The sequence below is a fragment of the Arachis hypogaea genome, chromosome 13 (assembly GCF_003086295.3).
Source record: "Arachis hypogaea cultivar Tifrunner chromosome 13, arahy.Tifrunner.gnm2.J5K5, whole genome shotgun sequence".
Lineage (NCBI taxonomy): Eukaryota > Viridiplantae > Streptophyta > Magnoliopsida > Fabales > Fabaceae > Arachis > Arachis hypogaea.
In genome coordinates, this window is record NC_092048.1 from 127,740,277 (window position 1) to 127,761,894 (window position 21,618).

The following is a 21,618-nucleotide window of genomic DNA, read 5'->3' on the forward strand; positions in this document are numbered from 1 at the left end:
TGAAGCAAGGGAAAAATGAATGATCCATGAGGATCAAAGATGATTATGTGAGATGTGGAGGATGGCGGTGGAAGTGCTTGTTATGCCATGGGCCGAATGGCCGTAATTGTTAATGAATTGGCTGGTTATGGATTTAACCGTGAGCCGGATGGCTAGATTTTTGCCGTGTTACGGTGGAGCCATGTTTATGGCCAAATATAAATGCATATATGCTGTTGATTGAATTGTGAATGTTTGCACTTCCACCATTGGAGATGAGGGTTTCCCTGGGTAGTAGCAATGGCTAGCCACCATGTGCTCCAGGTTGAGACTCGAAGCTCTGTTAACCCAATGTCGTAAGTGTGGCCGGGCACTGTGAAAGGCCCGGATGAGCTCGCCCCCGTAAATATTCACCAGTGATGGTGATGGATAAATATTCACCAGTGAGGGTGATGGATATGGATCATGATTATGATCAAGTTTATGATGAGTATAACTCGAGTTGGGGATGCACGACAGAGGGACAGTCCAATGGTTAGCTACCAGGACTTGTCGGGTTGGCTCTATAACCGACAGATGATATCATCAGCCACTAGGGACAGGCATGTATCATAAGCATACTACATGAATTGTTTGAGATTGCCTATTTGACTGCATATTACTTGCTAATTGTCTAAATGCCTTATCTGTTCCTATTTGTAAATCTCTTGTCTGATATAACTGTGTTTGCTATATTATACTCCTGCTGGTGGTTGGGAGGTCTGAAGGAATTGGAAAGGGAAGTATTAGTTAGACTGAAGAATCTTTAGTCAGTTGCCACTTACGGTTTAGCTTGTTTATAAGCTTTGATATTATCTGGAGGAAGCTCTAGGATTGCCTTCGACTTTCCTCTATTATTATGTATTATATATGTGGAAGCTGTTACTGTGCTGGGGACCTCTGGTTCTCACCCATGCGGATTTTGTGGTTTTCAGATGCAGGACACGAGGCTTCTCGTTGAGGCATGCTGGAGACTTCTGGATTAGCGAAGATCCTTTGTTCTCGGGACTCTGTTTTGGGTTATATATCTTGTTTAGATACTTTTATCTCCATTAAATAATACAAACTGTGATGACTCCTTCTAGAGGGAATTTTTGGAGAATAGGTTTTCTGTATTTGTGTCCCTTTGGGTTTTCTTTGGGGTTTCCTTATTTTATCATATGTATATATTGCTATGCTCGGACCGGTTCTCTTCGCAGCCGGGTTTTGAGTCTTGATATTCTTGTTTTTGACACTCTTTATATATATGATCTCGCGTTAGCTTATCCTGGTTTGTTACGTTATCGATCGGAGTGTTGCCCGTTCGAGTTACGGTTTTTGTTTACCCCCTTTTTCTACAAAGGCTCCTAGTTATAATCAATTATTCATACTACTATACGTACTAAATTTTTGTTTTAGAGGTCGTAATACCTTGCCATCTCTGAATTATGACTTAAGCATAAGACTTTGTATGGTAGGGTGTTACATTATGGTATCAGAGCAGTTCGTTCCTGTAGAGCCTGAGGAATGGACTGACTATGCTTCTTTGCATTCTCTGTATGTGTGTTATGTGCTGTTAGTATATCTACTTGATATAGTTGGCATAAACGTTCATGAGCATGCATTTGGGACTTTGAAGCACTAAACTTCCGATATTGAGACTGATCAACTTAATATCGATTGTTTGGTGTGTATAGGAACCAGATAGCGCCTCGTGGACGCGGTAGAGGTCGTGAGAGAGGTCGTACTAATACTTGTGCGCCGGAGACTAACCCTAATGATCCGGTGAACTTTATGACTGCGTTGGAGAACATGGCTGCTGCTATGCAAGCCACTACTGAGGCTCTTGGTCAACAGATGAACAACCATGGTAATGATGGAGGTGGAGTTCAGGGCCCGATGACACTGGCAAACTTTTTGAAGGTTAATCCACCGAAGTTCAAGGGAACTACTAGCTCGACTGAAGCCGATACGTGGTTTCAGGCCATGGAACGAGCACTGCAAGCGCAGGTAGTACCTGAAGGGCAGCGTGTGGAGTTCGCTACCTATTTGCTCACTGGTGAAGCGTCGCATTGGTGGCAGGGTATCCGACGCCTCCTGTAGCAGGGTGATGATTATATCACTTGGGATGTCTTCCAAGAGGAGTTCTATAAGAAGTACTTTCCAACTTCTGCTAGGACGGCCAAGGAGCTTGAATTGTTACAGCTGAAGCAGGGTACTATGTCCGTATCTGAGTATACTGACAAGTTTGAGGAGCTGTTCAGATTCTCTCGTATGTGTCAAGGGACTCCGGTGGAATATGAGGAATGAAAGTGTGTTAAGTACGAAGGAGGACTCCGGAGTGATATTTTCGGTTCGGTGGGGCCAATGGAGATTAGGACTTTCTCCGAATTGGTGAACAAGTGTAGGGTTGCTGAAGAGTGCATGAAGAGGGCAGCCGTTGAGAAAGGAAGTCACAAAGGATCATTTCCACAAAACCGAGGGAAGAGCTTTGCACCTAGAGGTCCGCCCTTCAAGAGGGGAGGTTCTTTTAGGAGGCCCAACAACAACAACTCCCAAGGGAAAAGGTTTGGGAAGCAGCCTCAGAATGATCAAGCTTGTACTAGGTGTGGGAGTCACCATCCGGGAGTACCATGCAAGGCTGGATGGGGTTTGTGCTACAATTGTGGAAAGGCGGGGCATAAAGCCACAAGTTGTCCGGAGAAGCAGAAGCAAGGTGCTGGAAAAGCACAACAGACTGGTCGGGTGTTCACCACCTCAGCTGTGGGTGCAGAGGGATCCGAGACACTCATTCGAGGTAACTGTGAAATGGCTGGTCAAACTTTAAATGCTTTATTTGATTCGGAAGCATCGCATTCATTCATTGCATTTGAGAAAGCCCATGAGTTAGGATTGAAGATCGTAACCTTAGGTTATGACCTAAAAGTGTATAATGCTACCCATGAAGCCATGGTAACTAGGCTAGGATGCCCGAAAGTTTCGTTTAGGTTCAAGCAGCGTGATTTTGTCCATAATTTAATCTGCTTACCGATGATCGGTCTTGATCTTATCTTGGGATTGGACTGGTTATCTGAGAACCATGTCTTGCTTGATTGTTCTACAAAGTCGGTGTACTTTATGCCGGAGGATACAGAAGGACCGGTCGTGGTGAATAATTATTACCTGAATTCGATGATGGTGAACTGTTCTGGAATCGAATGTCAGGGTATCCTGTTGTTAACCGCTGGTGTTTCGGGTGATGATCAAAGGTTGGATCAGATTCCGGTAGTGTGTGAGTTTCCGGAAGTGTTTCCCGATGATATTGAGGAATTTCCACCTAACCGAGAGGTCGAGTTTGCTATTGAATTGGTGCCTGGGGCGGGACCAATCTCAAGTGCTCCTTATAGGATGTCACCGTTAGAGATGGCCGAGCTAAAGTCTCAGTTAGAGGAATTGTTGGGTAAGAACTTTATCCGACCAAGTGTTTCCCCGTGGGGTGCTCCAGTGTTACTGGTAAAGAAGAAAGATGGAAGTATGTGACTCTGTGTGGATTACAGGCAGCTGAACAAGGTCACAATAAAGAATAAGTACCCATTGCCGAGAATTGATGATCTCATGGATCAGTTACAAGGGGCTGGAGTTTTCTCCAAGATCAATTTGCGATTCGGTTATCACCAGATAAGGGTGAAGGGTGAGGATATCCCTAAGACCGCTTTCAGGACTCGTTATGGTCATTACGAGTACACTGTAATGTCCTTTGGATTGACGAACGCTCCTGCGGTATTCATAGATTACGTGAATAGAGTTTTCCATCCGTTTCTGGATAAATTTGTTGTTGTCTTCATTGACGACATACTAATTTATTCCAAAACTGAAGAAGAGCATGCGGAACACTTGAGGACCGTATTGCAGATTCTAAAGGAGAAGAAACTTTATGCAAAACTGTCTAAATGTGAGTTTTGGAAGAGTGAGGTAAAGTTTTTGGGTCACGTGGTGAGTAAGAAGGGAATAGCCGTAGATCCAACTAAGGTGGAGGCTGTGATGGAATGGAAGCAACCAACCACAGTAACTGAGATAAGGAGTTTTCTGGGTTTAGCTGGCTATTACCGAAGGTTCATCAAAGGCTTTTCGCAATTTGCCTTGCCGTTGACAAAGTTAACCCGCAAAGACACTCCGTTTGTTTGGACTCCTGAGTGCGAGGAGAGCTTTCAGACATTGAAGAAAAAGTTGACCACTGCACCTGTGTTGGTGTTACCTGAGCCGAACGAACCATTTGAGGTGTACTGTGATGCCTCACTAAAGGGTTTAGGATGCGTGCTGATGCAGCATCATAATATGGTGGCGTATGCCTCACGACAGTTGAGACCTCACGAAGTTAGTTACCCTACGCACGATTTGGAACTCGCTGCGGTTGTGTTTGCCTTGAAGGTGTGGAGACATTATCTCTATGGGGTTAAGTTCCAAGTCTTCTCTGATCACAAGAGCTTGAAATATTTCTTTGATCAGAAAGAGCTTAATATGAGGCAGAGAAGGTGGATGGAATTATTGAAGGACTACGACTTTGAGTTGAATTACCATCCTGGAAAAGCGAATATAGTAGCGGATGCGTTAAGTCGGAAGTTGTTATATGCGTCTTGGATGATGCTTCAAGAGGAGAAGTTGCTCAAGGGATTAGAGAGTCTAAAAATTGGTGCTCAAGAAGTATCTGGAACCTTGTGTTTGAGCCGATTAGAAATCTCAAGTGACTTTAAGTCCGAACTCTTAAAGGCTCATGAAAATGATGAAGCATTATGGAAGGTGTTACCGGCTATCGAGCAAGGAAAACAGTGGAGAGTGTCGGAAGAAAAAGATGGGTTATGGAGATTCAAGGGTAGGATCATTGTGCCGGATGTTGGTACTTTGAGGCAAGATATCTTAAAGGAGGCACACAAAAGTGGATTCTCCATTCACCCGGGAAGTACTAAGATGTACCATGATTTAAAGGCGATGCTTTGGTGGCCGGGTATGAAGAATGATGTGGCAGAATATGTTTCAAAGTGCTTAACTTGTCAAAAGGTAAAGATTGAACATCAAAGACCTTCCGGGATGTTGCAACCTTTAGAGGTTCCGCAATGGAAGTGGGAAAGTATTGCAATGGACTTTGTGTCGGGATTGCCAAGGACTAGGACTGGTTTTGATGCTATCTGGGTGATTGTGGACCGACTGACGAAGTCAGCTCACTTTTTGCCCATTCGGATGACTTACACCCTTGAGAAGCTAGCACGGTTATACATAAAGGAAATTGTGAGACTTCATGGTGTACCTGCTACTATAATTTTTGATAGAGATCCTCATTTCACTTCGAGATTCTGGGGTGCATTTCAGAAAGCTTTTGGAACCCGATTAAGATTGAGTACAGCTTACCATCCTCAAACAGATGGTCAATCCGAGAGGACGATCCAAACACTAGAGGATATATTGAGAGCTTGTGTTTTGGACCAACCGGTGAGTTGGGATTGGTATATGCCGTTAGTGGAGTTTGCATATAATAATAGTTACCATGCGAGCATCAGAATGGCTCCGTATGAGGCATTGTAGGGGAGGAAATGTCAATCTCCGCTATGTTGGTATGAAGCTGGAGAGAAAGGCTTGTTGGGGCCGGAGATGATAGCTGAGACCACTGAACAAGTCAAGAAAATCCGAGATAGGATGCTTACGGTGCAGAGTTGCCAAAAGAGTTACGCCGATCAGAGGCGGAAGCCCTTGGAATTTGAGGAAGGAGATCATGTTTTCCTTAAGGTTACTCCGACCACAGGAGTAGGTAGAGCGATTAAAGTGAAGAAGTTGAATCCTCGATACATTGGTCCATTTCAGATCCTGGAGAGGATTGGACCGGTGGCATATCGGATGGCTCTACCACCTCATCTTTCGAACCTGCACAACGTGTTTCATGTGTCGCAGTTTCGGAAGTACACTCCTGATGCTAGCCATGTGTTAGAACCCGAATCGGTTCAGTTAAGAGAAGATTTGACGCTTCCAGTGGCTCCAGTCAGAATTGATGATACTAGTATCAAACGGTTGCGTGGAAAAGAGGTTTCATTAGTCAAAGTGGCTTGGAGTCGAGGCGGTGTTGAGGAACACACGTGGGAACTTGAGTCGGAGATGCGAACGGATTATCCGCACTTATTCTCAGGTAATTGAATTTGAATTTGAATTTTGTGGGCAAAATTCCCAATTAGGAGGGTAGAATGTAAGACCCGGTTAATTAACGGCTAATTAACCCATATATGAGAATTTATTCTAGAAAGCCAAAAATGATATTTTTATGGCTTAATATGATAGAGAAAATTGAGACGAGAATTTCGGTACCAATTTTATGGAAATCGGACCAAGATTGGACCGAACGGGCCAAACCGGTCCAACCGGACCCAAAGTGGGCCCTTGGCCCAACATAACTAAACCAAAACCCTAGTTTTCAGCACTCTCTCTCCTCACAACACACTCAAACACGCTGAAATGGTGGAGAGGAAGGGAAGAACACTCTCTCAACTTCTATCTCTCACTTGATCTTCAAACAACCATAACTTTTGATCTAGAGCTCCGATTGCCGCTCCATTTGCGGCCACGCGTTCACCGCGGAGAGATCTACAAAACCCATACAATTAATCTTGAGGTAAGCCACATTTTACTGTTCGAAATTCCAGCCCTTGATTTCGAGTTTCATGAGTAAAAATGTTGAGATTTTGGGTTCTTTGATGTTATAGGACCTAACTCTCTTGAAGGAGAAGGTTAATATTGTCTCTTTGGACCTTGGGTGTGGTAAGATTCTCAACCCTAGTGTAATTTGTTGTTCTATGAGGTTTGGACATTGAGATGTTGTGTATGGGTATGATGATTGTGGCTTAGGTTGTGTATATGTGAATATTGGAGCTTGATTGGTGATTTTGGAAAGCTTGGAAGAGGGTTTTGTGTGATAAAATCTGTTCTTGGAGGTGTTGATACCTTGAGAGCTTGTGGACAAGTGGTTTGGAAGTGCTCCGGTTGAGCTTGGGAAATTGGCTAAGGTATGGTTTCGGTTTCCCGTATCTAATATGTAATGTGGTAGGAAATACTTAGGCTAGAGGCCCTAAGATAGGCATTGAATTGATGATGTTGTGGAATGGTTGAGATATATGATGTGATCATATGTGTGATTATGAATATTGATGCCTTGATTGTGTGATATGTGAGAAAATGCATGTTGTGATATATGCTTGATGAATGATTGAGGTTGAATTGATGGGTGGTGCCATACTGTTGGTGAGTATGATAATTATGTATAATGATGGTTGATTGGAAATTGATATTGTTAGAAATTGGGATGAGAAGGATGTATGACATAATATTGTGTTTATCCTTTGGCCTTTTGATTGAGAAGTGTTAAAATGGTTGGAGGTAGTTTTGAGAATTTTGGTAAAATGTCAATGCGTGAGTTGAGGATGGCTTGTTGTTGAATTTGGTACACTTTGATTGATTTCAAAGAAAAGGGATGAAATTGGCATGTTTTAATTGATTTTGAAAAGAGTTGAAAGTGGCTTGTTTTGAAAATGGTACTTTGTGGTTTTGAATGAAAATATGGTTTTTGGGCATACTTTGACGGGACATAACTTGGACTACGGATCTTTGATTTGTGCCAAATCTGTTTAGAAATGAAATTGGATCCGGGATGTCCATGCCGTTCGAAGAACGGGTGAAAAATGATTTAAAATGAGAGAGTTATGACCGTCGGAAGATTGGGGGTTGAATATGTGAATTCTGCAGCTTTTAACTTAGAAAATTTTTAGCAGAATGACCCCTCGCGCGTAGGCGCACTTGGCACGTATGCGCTGTTCTTCGAGAAAGCATCATCCACGCGTGCGCGTGGAGTGCGCGTACGCGTGGCCCTGTTTTCATCCCAAAGTTGATTTTTGAGTTTTAAAAGCCAAACTTCATACTTCTAAGCCTCCAATCTCACCACTTATGTCTTAAATCATTATGATATGCCTAGCATGAGGAAAAGGGCTAGTGAATGTGGTAACTTGCGAGTGAAGCAAGGGAAAAATGAATGATCCATGAGGATCAAAGATGATTATGTGAGATGTGGAGGATGGCGGTGGAAGTGCTTGTTATGCCATGGGCCGAATGGCCGTAATTGTTAATGAATTGGCTGGTTATGGATTTAACCGTGAGCCGGATGGCTAGATTTTTGCCGTGTTACGGTGGAGCCATGTTTATGGCCAAATATAAATGCATATATGCTGTTGATTGAATTGTGAATGTTTGCACTTCCACCATTGGAGATGAGGGTTTCCCTGGGTAGTAGCAATGGCTAGCCACCATGTGCTCTAGGTTGAGACTCGAAGCTCTGTTAACCCAATGTCGTAAGTGTGGCCGGGCACTGTGAAAGGCCCGGATGAGCTCGCCCCCGTAAATATTCACCAGTGATGGTGATGGATAAATATTCACCAGTGAGGGTGATGGATATGGATCATGATTATGATCAAGTTTATGATGAGTATAACTCGAGTTGGGGATGCACGACAGAGGGACAGTCCAATGGTTAGCTACCAGGACTTGTCGGGTTGGCTCTATAACCGACAGATGATATCATCAGCCACTAGGGACAGGCATGCATCATAAGCATACTACATGAATTGTTTGAGATTGCCTATTTGACTGCATATTACTTGCTAATTGTCTAAATGCCTTATCTGTTCCTATTTGTAAATCTCTTGTCTGATATAACTGTGTTTGCTATATTATACTCCTGCTGGTGGTTGGGAGGTCTGAAGGAATTGGAAAGGGAAGTATTAGTTAGACTGAAGAATCTTTAGTCAGTTGCCACTTACGGTTTAGCTTGTTTATAAGCTTTGATATTATCTGGAGGAAGCTCTAGGATTGCCTTCGACTTTCCTCTATTATTATGTATTATATATGTGGAAGCTGTTACTGTGCTGGGGACCTCTGGTTCTCACCCATGCGGATTTTGTGGTTTTCCGATGCAGGACACGAGGCTTCTCGTTGAGGCATGCTGGAGACTTCTGGATTAGCGAAGATCCTTTGTTCTCGGGACTCTGTTTTGGGTTATATATCTTGTTTAGATACTTTTATCTCCATTAAATAATACAAACTGTGATGACTCCTTCTAGAGGGAATTTTTGGAGAATAGGTTTTCTGTATTTGTGTCCCTTTGGGTTTCCTTTGGGGTTTCCTTATTTTATCATATGTATATATTGCTATGCTCGGACCGGTTCTCTTCGCAGCCGGGTTTTGAGTCTTGATATTCTTGTTTTTGACACTCTTTATATATATGATCTCGCGTTAGCTTATCCTAGTTTGTTACGTTATCGATCGGAGTGTTGTCCGTTCGAGTTACGGTTTTTGTTTACCCCCTTTTTCTACAAAGGCTCCTAGTTATAATCAATTATTCATACTACTATACGTACTAAATTTTTGTTTTAGAGGTCGTAATACCTTGCCATCTCTGAATTATGACTTAAGCATAAGACTTTGTATGGTAGGGTGTTACAATGCGGTTAGTGTGAAAGAGCTGCAAATATTGTTAAGCAAGAATTGTGAACTTTGTCCCTTCCTTCTGCGACATCTATGGCAGATCGAGAAGTTGGAGTGGATAATCCAGAAAATTCGCAACTACAAATATTTTCCGTGAGTGATTTACAAAATCTCACAAGATTGATAAATCAACTTGCCAGCCTTTAAACGCAAGTAGGGAGATCAACATCGAACCCGATTCAAGACCAAACAAGTCCTTTCTACCTCCATTCAAATGAAAGCCTAGCTTTATCACTAACACAAACTCCTCTTACAACTCGAAATTATCACTTATGGGCGAGATCGGTTTGGCTATCCATCAAATCAAAAAATAAGTTGGGATTTATTGATGGAAGCATTCTGAAAGGCTCAACCTATGGAGCTTGGGACAGATGCAACACCTTTGTACTATTGTGGTTGCATTCTTCCCTAAGCACAGAGATTCTTTAGAGTGTTCTTTGGTATAACGTCAGAGCTATGGAACGATCTCAAGCACAAATTCTATGAAAGTGATTTATTTCGGATAGTTGATCTTCAAGAAGAGATGTTTACAATGAAGTAGAGAGATCTATGTATCTATCATTTTCACTAAACTTAAGGAAATTTGGGAAGAACTTGATGAGTTCAAACCAATCACATCCTGTGCTTGGGGAGCATCATGTTCATGTAGATCATAAGAGAATATAAAGACCAAGAGAGAGGGTTAAATGAGAAGTACACAACAGTGAAATCACAGATTATATTGATGGTTTTTCTGTCCAGTGTGAATTCCATCTATTCTTTTCTTTTACAACAAGAAAGACAATTAACCAACTCAGATCGAAGTAAAGAAATGATGCTAGTTAATGCTGTCAATATTGGAGGAATCGGTAATGAAAACAATAGAGAGTTTGGTATGACTTTGAATGCAAATTTTGGTATCACAAATCGAGGTGGCAAAGGTGGACGTGGTCGAGACCGAGGCAAAGTTAGTAGTGGAAGAGGAATGATGAGAAGTTGTTCTCATTGCGAAAAGGCTGGATACACCATAAAGACCTGTTACAATAAGCATGGATTTTCTCCTCTTTTGCAAAAGAGATTTGGAGTAGCAAATGTGAACAATATGATTGTTACTGAGAAAATATGTGGAGATGGAAACATACATTATGTGCGTTCAACTCAAGAGAAGAATAGCAAGAGCCTAGACAACTTAAAGGTGATCCTGCTCATAGTTCTCTTCAAACACAAGCCATAAACACAATGATAGCTCCTTCAGTAGGTATACACCATATTTTATCAATTTATCACATTTCTTTACACACATGACTGAAAAATTGACACTGGTGCCATTGCACATGTTATTTTTTCTCTTCATACTTTTCACTCTCATCACACAATAGATCATGTATTAGTCAAATGTCCAAATAAAACTAAAACTACAGCAATAATTAGTGGAACTATAATTTTAACCCGTGATTTTTACCTTACAAATGTGTTATATGTGCCCTATTTTAATTTTAATCTCATATCTGTGTTTGAAACAACTAATTTTTTACCTTATCAATTTTTATTTAATAATACACACTGTGAGATACAGGACAACCTTTTCTTAAAGATGATTGGTCATGCTAGACAAAGAGGTGACTTGTATATCTTTAATATAGATGCAACTTATGTCAATTTAGAAGCAAAGAATAGAGAACTAGTCAACACCAACAATTCAATTAGTGTTAGTTGCTGCTATTACAGACACTATAAATCATGAAATTTGGCATTGTAGGTTAGAACATGTCTCAATTGATAGGTTACACGAAATAAAAAAGAATTATCCTTTTATTGTATGTCCATTAAAAGATGAACCTTGTGAACTATGTCATTATGTAAAACAAAGAAGATTGCCTTTTCGTTTGAATCAAACAAAATCTATTAATTTATTTAATTTAGTGCACATGGATATTTGGGGACCTATTTCTACTCTATTTTTTGCTAGCCATAAGTAATTTTTAATAATAGTAGAAGACAAAAGCAGATTCACTTGACTATTTTTATAAATAATAAAAGTGAAACTTTTTTTTTATCCAACAATTTGTGCAACTAATTAAAATCCAATTTCAAACAAAAATAAAAAAATATCAGGACTGATAATGGAGCTGAATTTATCATGAGTTTCTTTTATAAAAAATAGAAAATAATTCATCAGACTTCATGTGTTGAGACACCTCAACAAAATAAAATTGTAGAACAAAAATATCAAGATATTTTGAATATTGTTAAAACATTTATTTTTAAGGCTCATCTTCCTAAAATTTTTTAGAGATATGCTGCATCACATACTGTACATATTCTTAATAGAGTGCCTAGTTCATCTATTAATAATAAAAGTCCTTATCAGGTTCTTTTTAGTAAAGGGAACTACTCAAAAGAAGATGGCAAAAATATCTTCTCATGAAGATGCTTTGTTTAAAAGTGTGGTTTATTTATTTAGCCACACTTTAAACAAAAACAACACTTTTATAAATATCAAAATCTAACCATACAATCTATCATCCAAGGGTCAAAAAGAAATATATTCACATGAAGACAATTATAAAATCTTCATTGTAGTATCCACCTTTAGTAAAATGCCAAACATTCAATACTTCAAAATTTTTGGATGTCTTGCATTTGCTTCAACTTTAGTTGCAAATAGAAAGAAATTGGATAAAAGAGGAAGAAAATACATTTTTTTTTTTGCTTTAAAATAGGAACAAAATGATATCTTTTGATTGACATTAATAACAAACAATTTTTCATATCTAGAAATATAAATTTTTAAGAAAATTTCTTTCCATATAAGAATAATCAAGTTCCTCATCAATTTGAACATGTTTCCAATTCTAATCAAGACACTAAACCTACATTACATAATCATGATCTTATAGATGTCTTTGATAGCAGCACATTATGTTTCCATACCTTAGATTTACGTTTCATTCAACATATATTGTCAAATACTCCTTCCAACACAATTGATGTTCAACCACAACCAACCTTACCCATTTCTTTGAGTTTACCAGCAGCACCAGCATCATGTACCCCATCATATGACGAAAACTCATCTAATCTCTAGCCCACTGACATTAATCCACCTCCTTCACTAAGAAGATCTCTTAGAGAAAGACACAAGTTAAGACACCTTGATGATTATGAATGTATGCAAACTACTATCTTTCTGATAGCATGATCCAATCATCAATCACAAAAAGGTATTCTCTTTCTAATTACTTGAGTTACAATTTTCTATCACAATCACACAAAGTACTTTCCATTAAAATTTTCACAAATCTAGAACCAAAGAACTATGAGCAGGCTATTCTGAGTGATTGTTGGCAGAAAACAATCAAAGCTGAGCTTGAAGCATTGGAGGAAAGCAAGACCTAGAAACTTACTACTCTACCGAAAGGGAAGCATGCAATCAGGTATAAATGGATATTTAAAATCAAGTATAACTCTAATGGAACTATAGAGAGACATAAAACAAGACATGTGACCAAGGACTTCACTCAAACACAAGGGTATGACTATTTTGATACCTTTAGTCCTGTAATCAAAATGACTACCCTTCATGTACTCTTAGCAATTGCAGCTAGTAAGAACTGGTTTATTCATTAAATATATGTGACCACTGCATTTCTTCATGGTGATCTACCTGAAAAAGTCTATATGAAGTTGCCCCTTGGTTTAAATGCGCGGCTAGGAATGGTTTGCAAGCTGGAATGATCCTTATATGGCCTTAAGCAAGCAAGTCGCCAGTGTAACTCTAAGTTATGCTCTGTCTTGATTGCTTTAGGTTACTCACAATCAAAGGCAAATCATTCCCTTTTTACCAAATCTTTTCCAAAAGGTTTCACTTCTATTCTTGTTTATGTCAATGATTTGGTTCTAACAGGGGATGACATAGAAGAGATACAATGTGTGAAGATGAAATTCGACACTTTATACAAAATCATAGATTTAGGTGAACTAAAATTTTTTTTGGGCATGGAAGTTATAAGGAGCAAAAGGGGAATAGCTTTATTTCAAAAGAAGTATATTCTTGATCTCCTAAAAGAGTATGGATTATTAGATTCAAAATCAGTCAGCACACCTATGAATTATTCGATTCATCTCTCAAAGTCATCGAGAACATTATTGAATCATGTTAAGCCATATAGAAGACTCATTGGAAGGTTGATATACCTCACTAATACCAAGCCTGACATAAGATTTGTTGTTAGCAAGTTAAGTCAATTTCTAGATTGTTCCATAGATGAGCATTTCAAAGCAGCCTTACATGTGTTGAAGTACTTGAAAGGAGCTCCTGAAAAAAGATTACTTTTTGAGTCTATTAATGACTTGTCCCTTCATGGTTTCTCAGATTCTGATTGGAGTACATATTCGGATACCCAAAGATCAGTGTCCGAATATTGCTTATTTCTTGAAAGATCTTTGGTGTCCTAGAAAAATAAAAAACAGTAAATAATTGCTCAATTATCTTCGGAGGCAGAGTATCGAGCAATGGCTCTTGCAACTTGTGAAGGAATTTGGCTTATGTACATCTTGAATGACTTCAAAATTAAGTTACTAGGCCCTATGACATTATTTTGTGACAACCAATCTGCTAGATATATTACGGCTAATCCAATATTTCGTGAAAGGACAAAACACATTGAGATAGATTGTTACAAAGTTAGAGAGAAAGTTCAAGAAAGTTTTCTAAAGTTCATGCCAATTCCATCAAGAGAATAACTTACTAATGTCCTTACAAAGGCACTTCCACGCACCAAGTCCTTTTGAAGAGATATGTAGTAAGTTTAGAATGTATAATTTGTACACTCCTAATTTAAGAGAGGCTATTAATGTATGAATACTACTAGTAGTTTCAGTACTCTGTTTTATCGAATATTGTGTGACGACACTAGTAGATTACATCTGTATAATATAATATGAAGAGATAGCTAGTATAATTTTTCTTTTTTTTATTTGCTATATATAGTTGTATCTTTTGTTTCTGTAAATGTGTGATTTTTTTCACTAATACAATAAACACATTTTTCTCTTCTTTAGCTTTTATAGTAGAATCTGCATTTTTTCACTAAAAAATTTGCACCTTAGAACAGAATTCATCAAAAAAAAAAATTTTAAAAAATATTTAGTTGTATTGTAGAAAAAAACAAGAAAAATCTTCTTCTTTCGTCCATCAGTCATGACATTTGTTTAGATTTGCTATACGGTCCAACTTTGATACAACTATATAAGCAGCCTAAAATTTTTAAAAATTGTGGTTGCTCATCATTTTATAGTTTTTCCAAACTATTTCGTCGCTATGCTTCATTGGGAATTACTGAATTACAGTTGCACGAAAAGAGAAATTGGGAACTATGAATTGATGAAGACAATATATCAAAATGAATATACTTCTTTTCTTTTTTTTTTTTAGTCAGGAATATACAACTTTCTAAACCCGACATATCCGAACATGTAACTACCGATAATTGGACATGAATATATATATATATATATATGAAAAAAGTAGATGGAACTACCTACAAATTAATCAAAAATAGAATAATTTAATTAATTATAAATATAATAATTAGTTTTATTTATTTATGATTTAAAATAATAGTTATTAAATGTTTCACCATATTCAAATTAGAAGGAGATACGTTTAGTATTATTACAACATAAATTACAGAAACTGATTCAATTATCTTCTATCTCTTCACCTTTCTTCTCCCTCCAAATGCCTAAAACATGATAAATTAGAAAATAGATTCAGAATCATCCAATTTACAAAAAAAAAAAATATCCCAATGCCCAACATAAACACCATCTACGTAGAGATTTTAAATTCATTCAGAAACATTTAACTAGTGTTTTGCTGATACTCTTTTGATTCCTTAGCATTGTTGATATATATATATATATATATATATATAGTCAACCCAAAGCAATAGTTTTATATTGTGGATAGGTTTAGGTGGAGGTTACTTTGGTTTATTGGTGTGGCAGAACTCATTCTCCGTGCCACTGCCAACTAGGCGACTACTTGGCATTTATTTTACTGGTTAATTTGATTTAAGAAAATGTAAGATAAGCATCGCCTCAGTTCCCACATTTAATTGTGTCGGGCTGTCCGGAGCGGATATTTTTCAGTGAAAAAATTTTGGATAATGTGTAACATTTAATCTAATTATTTATTATTTTTTTTTTATTTATTTTTTGTCTCACTTATAAAATTAAAGGTGAGATATCACACTAAATTCTATCAAATGTTAAAAAAAACTGAAAAGCATCCGTTTCTAATTGTGTCCCACTCCCTCGTTTCCTAAAATAAAACTAAGGCTGCTTATGATCATTTTGCGTGCACCAGAAAACTAATTTTTGGTCATAAAAATGGATCATTGTTAGCACTTAGTGGAGATTACTCGGTAGTGCTGACTGCTGAACGAATCCATCTATGTATTTACCATTGACATTTTTGAAGGTCCACGACAACGACCTATGCATATAATTCACTAACATCTTTTCTCATTTGTGATTAGTGTGATCCGAATGCGATTCGGTGTTTATCGTGGTCTAGAATAACATTCAAATATGGACTCCGGAGTTAAAACTATATGATAGATGGGCCTACAAGGGAGCTACCACTCACATTCACATCTCTAATTTCTCTATGGATAAAATCCGATGACTAAGAACATTGCATAAAATATTGCTTTATATTTAAAAATTAGTGTGGGGAAAAGTTACTAGTTTCTTTTGCTTAGAAAAGGCTTAAGAAAATCTTCTCATTTCAAGTTAAAGTTAGGAATGAAATTTGTCCAACGTCGTCGCTTTTAATTTTATCAAAGCTGAGGTTTCTTTTTTTTTTTTTTTGCTTTGTTAAATGTGAAATGCTCAAACTACCTAACTGTATGCTTTTACCACCACCATATGGTCTTAAATTGATCCCATTCCCCGTAGTCAAGGTCATGTTATAAAATTTTATTTGATTTGGTCAATCATAATAATAATAACTTATCACAATTATATTCTTAATAATTTATTAATTTCATATTTAAAAATGTCATTTCTAGACACATTGTGTTTGAATAATAACCCCCCCCCCCTCCCTCCTCCCCCAAAACTTAAAGCAAACAACGTCCTGTAAGTTAAATAAAAGAGTAAAAGACCATTCTTAAAGTTATCGTCTTAAAAGTTTCATTATTAAAATCAGGCATGTATATCTTATTCCAAGTAACATGACTTATTTTTCTCAATCAATTGGATAAATTTGTTTTATATGAATACATGGTTGTAATGAATCGGGCACAATTGAAGGCAACAGCATGCACTTGTATCAAACTAGTGGTGGTGGAGAAGCCTACCAAAAATATATTAAGTTTTCCGTAATAAAATACAATTTTTGTCTTGCATTGGATCACCTTGCACTACACAAATTAAATTAAATCAAAATAGCGATGCATGTTTTAGTTGATAAGGACTTGGGTGTTAGCACTTATCTATAGAGAAAAGCATGCAAAATGATGTGGAACCGGCAGTGATGTGATGAAGGTGTCTTTGGTTATCTTATTAAATAAATGAACGTAACGTCGCATCAGGTCTGAGAAAATGTGGTAGAGGACGCATATGATAATGAAAAGGCATTTAGGTCTGAGAAGAAATTATATCGGAGAAGAAGATTATAACTACGAAACAGACCAACTCACAATTTTAGACATGGAAATATAGCAGCTATGTGGTGCGATGAGACTTGTAAGCTTTTCGATTGCTTGAAAGTGATTTCCACGTAGGAATCGACGTGTTAGCGCGTCAATTTTGGTCCCATAATCATCCATGCTATGCCTTTGCCTTGTTCATTTCTGCATATTCATTCCTCAATAATTGACATGTTCATACTATTTCCCTCACGTTATTTGGTTGGTTTTGCTATCAAATGGGTATTTATTAAGAATTTAATTAAAAGTGAAACTTTGTTTTTATATTTTTATGATTATAATTAACAAAACCTTTTTTGGGTCTACGTACCATCAAAATAACAAAATTAATTTGAATATTAGTATAAATTATTTGTTAGTAACAACAGAAGATATATATATATATATATATATATATATATAACAGAGTCAGAGAGAGAGAGCAAATAAGAGTTTTATTTTTAAAGTAATACACTAATATACTACACCAATTATTATGTACTAAAAATAATTATTTTTAGAAAAATTAATTTTAATACATGACTAATATAAATGTAAGAGTAAAAGATAAATAGGTCTCTGACATTTTTAAATGCGGACATTTTTGTTCCTCAAGATTAAAAAATACATTTAAATCCCTCACCTTATAAAACGCGTGACAATTATACTCCTCCGTCGAGTTGGGGCTCAAAACGGTAACGGAGAATGCTGACCTGGAGGGGTGGAGAGTGAGCTGTCCATTTTGGTTGATGACATGGATGGGAAACAAATTGTTAATGGACAAATTGGTCCTTATGCTTCAAAACGATGTCGTTACCATCCCCCCTTATTTCACCAGTTGTAATCCCACCCAGAAGCCATTCTAGTTATTACAAAAAAAAAAATCCTACTAAAAGACAAACAGCTTCTTTCTACCTAAAAAAAAACTTCTTCTTCCAGTTGAAAGTGGTGGTGTGCTTAGTCGACGTCGTGGTTGGCAAAGGTAACGGCAAATTTTGTCTGGCAAGAAGCTGCCATCTTCTATAGAGATAAGGGTAATAGTCAAGGATACGTGCGTTGTTGTTTAAATGTTTGTGACAATACAATGCATGGGGTTCGGCTTAAGGGTAATTGCATGTTTTATTTTGAGTATAAGAATGAGAAAAAGCTACGTGGAGTTTGCTGATTTCAAAATTTCAGGCACTTGATCTAGGATTTAATGTCTGATTTATGTAGTTGTGGATAATGCATATGGATGATATATATGTGGTAACTGTTTTTCATCACGGAGGCCATTTTGGTAGAGGACCCAGTGGAACTCTTGAGTATATTGGTGGAAAGTTGAAAATTTTTCGAAGATGGACGTGGACTTTGTGAATTTTGGAGACTTGGTAACATTGTTCAAGGGTCTAGGCTATGCTCATACAGGGCAGTTTATTGGTATGACCCAACAAGCAGTGACATTGAGTCCGGACTACACATTCTGAGAGGAAATGCAAAAATCAATAAGATGCGAGAGAACAAGCTGAGGAATTCCACCACTGATGAGTTTTACATTTACTTCGACCATTGATAAACCACTATTTTATAGTTTATCTTGTGCTCAATTGAGTGAATTTTATCAATCTTTCATACACTTGTTCATACAAAATGCATGTTTTACATTCTCCTTCCTGATTTTGTGCTATGATTGAAAACATGCTTCTTTGGCCTTATATTTGCTAATATTAATCCTCTCTTATTACCATTCGATGCCGTGGTATGTGCGTTAAGTGATTTCAGAGATTATAGGGCAGGAATGGCTTGGAGGATGGAAAGGAAGCATGCAAAAGTGGAAGGAATACAAGAAATTGAAGGAACTGCAAAGCTGTCAGCCTGACCCTCTCGCACTAAAACGGTCATAAATTGAGCTACAGAGGTCCAAATGACGCGGTTTCAGTTGTGTTGGAAAGCTAACGTCCGGGGCTTCGATTTGATATATAATTTGCTATAGTGTTCGTACAGATAGGCGACGCAAACGCGTGCTCCACGCGAACGCGTCGCAGTGACGAAAATCAGCATGGTAGATTTCGCCCCCAGCGATTTCTGGACTGTTTCTGGCCCAATTTTTGGCACAGAAAACACAGATTAGAGGCTATAAAGTGAGGGAATACATCCATTCATCAGAGAAAAACTCAATCAAGCTTGAATAATACACAATTTTAGGATTAGATGTAGTTTTAGAGAGAGAGGTTCTCTCATCTCTCTTAGGATTAGGATTTAGGATTTCTATTATGTTTAGGCTACTTCTTTTCAATCACAGGTTCAATGTTCCTTTAATTTATTTTCTACTTTTATTTATTCCAATGCTTTTACTTGTTAATGTTCCTAATTTGGCTTATGAATTTTTCATGTTAAGATTTGAATATTCTGTTTAATGCAATTTGAGGTATTTCAGTTTATGATTGTTTTATTCTATTTATGAATGCTTTTAATTTAATTTAAGATATTTTCTCCTTTTGGCCTTGGTTAAGTAATTTATAACACTTGAGTTATCAACTCAGCTGTTGATTGAAATTGGAATTCTTTGCTGGTTAATTTGTACTCTAATAACTCTAGTCTCTCCATAGGAGTTGACTAGGACCTGAGAATCAAATTAATTTGTCCACTTGACTTTCCTTTGTTCAGCAAGGGTTAATTAAAAGTGGAAGCTGAATCCAATTCTCTTCACACCTGATAAAGGATAACTAGGATAGGACTTCAATTTCTTATACCTTGCCAAGAGATTTTATTATTATTAATTTATTTTTCTTGTTATTTAAATTACTTGTTCCCTATTTCAAAAAAACCCAAAAGCATATCTTTTTACATAACCAATAATAAATCATACCTCCCTGCAATTCCTTGAGAAGACGACCTGAGATTTGAATACTTCGGTTATAAATTTTATTGGATTTTGTTACTTGTGACAACCAAACTTTTGTAAGAAAGGAATTCTTGTCGGTCTAGAAGCTATACTTACAACAGGAATTTATTTGTGAAAATTCTTGATCGCGCGAGAATTTCGTTCCTCAAAATAGCGCCGTTGCCGGGGAATTGCAAACGTGTGCCTTATTATTGGTTATTGTAAATATTTACTTTTAAATTGATTTTTTCGAAAAAAAAATTTCAAAATTTCAATTTTTTATCTTATATTGTTTATATTGTTGACTTTTTCAAAAATTCAAATTTCAAAATTTAAAATTCAAATTTCAAATTTCAAAATTTAAAATTTCAAAATTCAATTTTCAAAATTTAAAATTCAAATTTCAATTTTCAAATTTCAAACTTTAAAATTCAATTTTCAAATTTTAAAATTCAAATTTTAATTTTCAAATTCAAAAATTTAAATTTCAAAACCTTTTAAATTAAAAACTTATCTTTTCTTACCTAACTTATCTTATCTTTTCTAATCTTAAAATCAAATATTTTTCAAACCTTTTCTCTTATTTTATTTTATTTTATTTTATTTTTCTTTGCTTGTTTATTTATTTTTGTTTTTAATTTTTATTAGTTACTATGAATTCTCACCCCCGTCGCTTTGAGTTTGGTTCCAATGCTGTTGCAAGGAATGGAAATTATAACAGGAACATGCATCAAGGTCAAAACAATCAGAGATGGACGGAGCCACGAGGATCTGATCAACCCTTTAGGCAACAACACCTTCCAAAGTACCATGGACGACGACCATTCCACAATGCATGCCAAGATAATAGTTATGGTGGACCCTTTCATAGCAACCAACCTCCACCAGTTTGCTATGGTCAAGAGCCATTGCGAGGTGCATACCAAGATGATAGATATGGTGAAACCCCTTATAGTTACTATGGTCAACAAGCCCCACCATATGCTTATGAACCGTCTCCCCAACATACCTTTGAACCACCATACTCACAAGCCCCCTACAACCAAACACCTCCATATGACCCTAACCCGTATCCACCCCAATTCCAATCCGATTACTCCCAAGAACCACCACTCCCCTATGCACCATTTTCATATCCATCACCCCAAGAATCAAGGGAGCAACTCAAGGAAACATTTGAAAAATTTCATGCCACACTTCACCAATTGAATCAAGCGATAAATCGACTGCCTTCCCAACGTTCGGACACTCAAGAAACCCCCATGACTTCATGTGGACAATCTAATGAAGAACGTAGCATGAAGGAGATACTAAAAACTTCAGTGGATAGTATGGAGCATGACTTTGTACTGGAACAAGTGGAGGAAGCTGTAATTATTGAAGAGGAAGAAGTGGTTGAAGACTTAGGAGATGCTGAACCTCCATGGGAAAGTCAAGTTATAGAGCCTCCCTCAAAGACGTTTAAAATTGATGTTGAGGAGGGTGTACAACCTCCAATTCATATCATGGTTGAAGACTTTGAAGAGGTTG